The 6,098-nt window shown below is 57.9% G+C and overlaps 1 protein-coding gene across 6 annotated transcripts in view; it reads left to right on the top strand.

The window, feature by feature from the left end:
- Positions 1-311: 311 nt before the first annotated feature.
- The window catches only part of PPFIA4 (PTPRF interacting protein alpha 4), a 61,643-nt gene continuing 55,856 nt past the window's right edge, over positions 312-6,098 (top strand). For 5 of the 6 annotated variants that reach the window (XM_030965822.1, XM_030965823.1, XM_030965821.1 and 2 more), the window contains exon 1: positions 312-355. The gene's annotated coding sequence lies outside the window, so the exon portion shown is untranslated. Of the gene's footprint in view, positions 356-3,162; positions 3,234-6,098 lie in introns of those variants that run through there. The other variant, XM_030965819.1, reaches the window with a different exon arrangement.

Below are 6,098 nucleotides of genomic sequence, written 5' to 3'. Positions count from 1 at the left end.
CGGGGGCATTTCTGCCCCACCTCAGAGTCTTCTGTCCTCCCGGGGGAATTCCTGCCCCCAAGGGGGTTTCTGCCCTCAAGAAGAGTTTCCCTGGGGGGATTCCTGTCGCTCCTGAAAGTCTTGTGACGCCCAAAGGAGGGGCTCCTCCCCTTTCCAGGGGTATCCTGTCCCCAGGGAGGTTCCTGTCCCCGGGAGCACCCCCGGCCCCCGACCCCCGGCCCCCTCCCCTGGGGGCGTGCCCGCTCGGGGGCGTGCCCGCTCGGGGGCGTGTCCAGGCGGGGACGGTGACGCAGTGGGCGGGGCAGGGCGGGGCGGCAGCGGCGGCAGCGGCGGCTTCCAGCGACTTCGGCGGGCGGTGAGTGCGGGCGGGGCCGCGCTGCCCACGGGGGATGCTCAACCCCGCGCGGGGCCGCCCGGGGGGAGCTCTGCCCCCGTGACCCCCGTGGGGCCGCCCGGGGGTGCTCAGCCCCCCGGTGGGGCCGGACCCGGAGGGCACTGCCCGTATTGCCTCCCCCGGGGATGCTCTGCTGCCCCCCGAGAAGATGCTCGGCCCTCCCCGTGGGTATGCTCAGCCCCAGTGGGGCTGGACTCGGCGGGCTCTGCCCTTTTTGCGACCCTCCGGGGATGGTCTGCCCTCCTTCCCCCACCCCCCCTACTGGGGATGCTCCCATTGCCCCCCGGGCGGGGCCGCAGTAGGGATGCTCAGCCTGCCGTGCCCCAGGGGATGCTCTGCCCCCCCCCCGGAAGGGGCTGACTCGCTCCGGGGGTTCTTCATCTCCACCCCGTTACCCCTTGGAGGGGGTGTCTGAGTCAGGGTGTGCTCAGCTCCTTCATTTCCCTTGGGTTGAGTCTGAGCTGGGGAGTGTCATACTCACCCCGAGCTGGGTTGGAGGGGGGACTTGCTCTGCCCCAGCTTTACCCGCAGACCGAGCATTTGAGCTAGGATTGCTCCCCTCGGTGCACTGGCCCCGTACCGAGAGCCGGGGAGATGTGTGCTGCCCCATCCCCACTGGGTGTGCAGGCAGGAGGGTGAAGGGCCGGCACATCCCCCGAGGCTGCATGGTATGGGGGGCAGGGAGGAGGCAGTGATTCCTTAACCCGGTAGAAGGGGTCTCGATTTTCGGCTGGTCTCTGCCTCTGGCAGACCCCTATATGCTCCCAAGCTGTCCCTTTGCATCCCCTCCCCAGATTCTTCTACCTTACACCGAGGGGAGGGCAGGAATGCGGGTGAGCCTGGTCCTCCCATGGCCTTCTCCTCGTCCTCTCATTTCCCAGCGCTGTCTCCTCCTGCCTTCCTCGGTGCTGCCTCCAGCCCTGGAGCATCCACCCAATGCTGAGCTCTGTGTCAGCCCCACTGAGCATCTGCCTGGCTCTGAGCTCTGGGCTCTGGGCTGGACTGGTTCGTGGGGATGCTGCCACACACACGCTCCTGGAGCTCAGCACCAGGTGAATGCCTTCCAAGCTGGGCCAGCTCAGAACTGGGAAGATGCTCATGGATCTGGTTCAGCCTAAACATTGGCCTGTGTGCTCGGGCCCGGCCAGCAGAGCATCCGGTCAGCTTGGCTAGCTCCAGCTGTGCCCACACTGCTTCCCAGCCTGTTAGCTCTGTTCACAGGGCTGCTGCAAGCTGCCTCCAGACAGCACTGTTTGCTCCTGAATAACCAGTCTTGAAGGGCTTGTTTATCCCCTCAATTGCATCATTAGAGCAGCAATTGGCTTAGGGAGCTGGGTTTTGTTAAAGCTGTGCAAACCCTTCTGGGGAGGCCCTGGTTTTGGCCAAATCAGGATTGGCAAAGTGTTCATTTTAGCTCATTTGCCACCATCTGCTGGATGCTGGAATGAGATTCTCCTGGTGGGTTTAATACCACCAAGCCACTGTGTGAGCAGGAGCTGGTCCAGAGGCAAGCGTGAGCTACAGTTTGGGACTTGGATGAATGTGCCTGTGTGGTTTGGGAGTTTCTTGGTTGTGGTGCTACCCACACAGCAGGAGGTGGAAAGTTGGGTGTCTTTGTGTCTCTGATGATCAGTCTGAGAGTCTCAGGTACCTGTGCTCTTGGGGCCATCTCGGTGTGCTGCTTCCTGCATGTGCTCGTTGGGGAACAGCACTGATCACTAGGGACTTCCCTGGAGATTTGTCAGGGAGCCATCAGCACAGGTCCCTGCTGCCATCTCCCTGGCACCCTGTGGTGCTCAGGTGCCTTCCCAGCTTCAGTGCTTGCTCCTCCTGCAGCTCTTTCCCAGGAGTCAGACCAGGGGCTGGGACCAGTGTCACCAGCAGGAGGGCAGGGGTGCCTCTGAACTGGCTGGTTCCTAAGGCACCAGTGGTGGGACTGATGGACACATCCAGCTTTCTGGAATGGCCAGCTTGGCAGGTGTGGGATTAAACATCTCATCCCTGTGCAGCTTTGTGTCTTTGTGGTGAGTGGCTCTTGTTCTGTCCCAGTCCAGCTGAGCTTGGCAGCAGCTCCAGTGCAGATGCAGGGGGACTGGACAGCTGGAGATTTGGGTTCCTGCCTGTCTCAGCTGTCTCAGAAGACACCAGGGCTAAACCCCCCCCCAAAAACCCTTCTCATCTGCATCTCTGGAGGGACGCTTTTGCAAGTCTTGTCCTCTGGGGCAGCTCCCACTGGGGCCTGGGAATGAGGACAGGGATGAGGAGGAGGCTGAGTGAGGCTGAGTTGGTGGGTCCTGCTGTGCTGGGTGAGGATGTGGAGGTCCTGAATCAGTGCTGGGAAAGAGCCTGACACTGTGCTGGAGCTGGAACTTCACACTGGAGCTGAGACAGACATTCTTGGAGCCTCAGAGGGAGCTGAACTCAAATTGGGGCCCAACTAGGAATACCTCTGGAGGGCTCCACTCTGGGCAAATGGAGAGACGTTGACATGAGTGTCCATCCTCTGCCTGGGGAGTGCCATTTCAAGGTTTCCAGCAAACCAGAAAGATACTGTATTCTTTATCTAACCTTGAAACCTTAATTCACAATTAATTTCCTCCTAAAGAATGCTTTGGTGAGCCAGAGGTTTCCCAGATGGTTCCCAAAACTGAGCTGTGGGGTCTCTGAGTATTAACTGGAGGAGAAGGTTGTTGGATCCCTTGCCCAGCTGCCCTCCCAGAGAGGTGTGAATGACAGAATGACAGCACTTTCCTTGCAGATGATTTCTGGGACGTTCCAAGCACCAGGTGTGGGATGACAGACCTGACCCAGGCTGAGGGCTCTGCCGTGGGCCCTGCAGGTGGGTCCAAGCCTTGGCCAGGCTCCTGGGGGATGTGGTTGGGAGTTTTCAGTGCTTAAAGGCCTCCTCTCTGAGCAGACGAAAGGCTTGGAGGTGGGTGCCCGTGTGGGTGTGCTCACACAGGCTGGCATTTAGTAGGGAGGAGGGAAAATATCACATGGAACAACTGCAGTGCTGGGGGACAGGTCTGTGCTTGGGCCCATCTGGAGCAGAAGTTGTGGGAAATGATTCTAGGCTCTTTGCTAAAAAAAGTTGTGCAGATATAATTGGATTTTATTTCTGTTTGCTGTGTGGTCAAGCAGGTTGAAACCCTTGTGGGGACAGGGTAAAAGCCTTGAGTTCATTTGTAGGCTGAGGATGTCCTGAGGAATCAGGCTGAGAAAGCTGGGGCAGTTCAGCCTGGAGAGGAGGAGGTTGTGTGGAGACCCCAGAGCCCTATCCATGGTGTGAAGGGGCTGCAAGGAAGCTGGAGAGAGACTGTGCAAAAGGAAATGGAGTGACAGGACAAGAGGGTTCACACTGAAAGAAGAGAGGTTTAGATTAGCTATTGGGAAGGAATTCCTCCCCGTGAGGGTGAGGAGGCCCTGGCACACCACCTGGTTCCCCAGAGAAGCTGTGGCTGCCCCTGAATCCCTGGAAGTGTCCATGTCCAGACTGGACAGGGCTTGGTTTGTAGGGGTTAGTAGGAGGTGTCCCTGCCCATGGCAGGGGGTTGGAATGAGCTGAGCTTTAAGGTCCCTTCCAGCCCAAGCCATGCTGTGATTCTGTGGTTTTGTGAATGAAGTAGCTGCTCATCTCTCTCATTTTTGTGCAAAACTTGCTGCCCCTCAGCCCTGGGCAGCACTGGCAGCGCAGTGATTCCCATCCCACAGGAGGGTCTGGGAGCTGGGTGTCAAACCTCCAAAAGCCACTGGCCAGGAGGGGACTGACCCTGTGTCCTCCACATTGCCCTTTCTTAGCTGAATCTTCACCCTGATGTTTTAAGCAGCTCGTGGGTCGCTGTCTCCAGCTCTGTAATCCTGCAGGACTGACAAGCCTGGAATTTATCTGAAATGCAGATTTTTTTTTTCTGCTCCTGGTTTTCAGTTCCTGCCGTGCTTCTCTTAGCAAGCACGAGGAGGTGCCGGCTGGGTGCCTGCCTTTAATTGCATCCAAACATGAAAAAAGGAAGAAAACAAGTGGCAGATGAGAGCTCGTTTCCCCATCCTCCTGTCCGTGCCGAGCGGTTTCCAGGAGGGCAGTTCCCGGGGATTTTTGCTGCTCGGTGCCTCTCCCTGCAGCTCCTGCCGTGTCCAGCCCCTGGTGTGGCTGGTCCCGGGGGCAGAGCCGTGCGGGGAACTTGGGCAGCTCCTCCGTGGGGCGCTGAGGCGTTGGCAGCGGGGCCGAGAGCTTTAAATAGCGGGAGCAGGGATGTGCGGCAGGGAGGGAAGGAAGGAAGGAGGCTCCTCCTGCCTGGACTCCACATCCCGCCTTCCAGAGAGGGCAGCATCCCTCGCCAGGGCAGGATGACACGGCAGGGAAAGAGCCCCCTCCCGGAATTGCTGCCCATACGGCAGGGGCATGCATTTAAACTTCTCATTTCCATCCTTTCCTGGTGGAATTTTCTCTGCAATTCCAAATTCCCTCCTGGCCACATCATGATGTGATGTGCTGGTACAGGGCAAACACTCTGCAGCTGTGGGGTGCCCGGAGGGTCCATAGGCCAGAGGAGGGAGTTGGGCTGAACATGGGATATCTGGAGCCTGGGAGAAGGGGATGTCTGCCCCCAGCCCAACTCTCACCTTTTCAGAGTCTCATTAGTGCAGAACATCCTCACATGCATTTTCCTCTGCCAAAGCCTGGCCTTTCTGGTTCCAGAGTTGGGAAGGTGTTTATAGGCTCGCTGTGGCATTAACAGAGGTGATGGCTCTGGATCATGAGTTAAATAGGCTTGGTGGTGGTGCCTAGAACTGCTCCCCATGCAGACATTCCCAGTGCCAGGGGCTGTGGTCACAGAGGGGAAAGATGGGCTTGTACAAAATCCATAATCCACTTAATCTGCCCTGTAATTCAGTGTCTGGCAGCTGTAACTAAGTAGATCTGGGCTTCTTTCAAGCAGCAGCCCCAAACAGTTTTCCAGGAAGGAGTCAAAAAATGTCCAGAGGTTATTTTTGGCTGTGGCTGATTTATTCACACACTGATCAGCCAGGAGAGGAGTTATTCTGGTCCCACACTGCCCCACATAACACCAAGTGCTGTGTGTAGGTGTGGTTTCCCTGGGAGACATTGGGGGATGACACTCCTGTTTGTGGATGGAGCTCTCAGGAACCACCTTGGACCTTCCGTGTCCTGTGACACTCAGGGTCCTCAGATAAGGCCAGAGCCAGGGGACATGGGCTCTGTGCCCTCTCACCCTCTGTCCCTGGGGATGGACCTGAGCCCTGTGTCCTGGGGTGGTGGAAGGCTCTGTGCCTTACAACTCCTGCTCCATCCTGAGCAGTACCCAGCTCAGCTGGGGTCTCCCTGGCTGACACCTGGATTTGGGGAGTGCAGGGAGTTGTTTCAGGGCTCTTTTGGGCATGGTGTTGTTTCAAGGCTCAGGAAGGGCCGTGGTGTCTGGGATGGTTTCTCTGCAGGATGTAGTGGCTCTGGTGCTCCTGGATTTTTCCCTCCTGTGTTTGCTTTCCCTGGCATGCTGTGAAGCTGAGCTCCTACTCTTGAGAAGGGGTGGTGGGAGTGAAGTGTGAGGGTGGCACAGCCAAATCCTGCTTTTCTCCTGTATCTGCAGAAGAGAATGTTTCTCTGGGGCGTTCTGGTGTGGCCACAGCTGGTTTCTGGTCATGGACTGGGATCTGCCAGGGTGGGAATCACTGGGATGTAGCACTG

The sequence above is a fragment of the Camarhynchus parvulus genome, chromosome 26 (genome assembly GCF_901933205.1).
Source record: "Camarhynchus parvulus chromosome 26, STF_HiC, whole genome shotgun sequence".
Lineage (NCBI taxonomy): Eukaryota > Metazoa > Chordata > Aves > Passeriformes > Thraupidae > Camarhynchus > Camarhynchus parvulus.
Note: the sequence above shows the minus strand (reverse complement) of the source record. Positions and strands in the feature narration are given on the sequence as shown.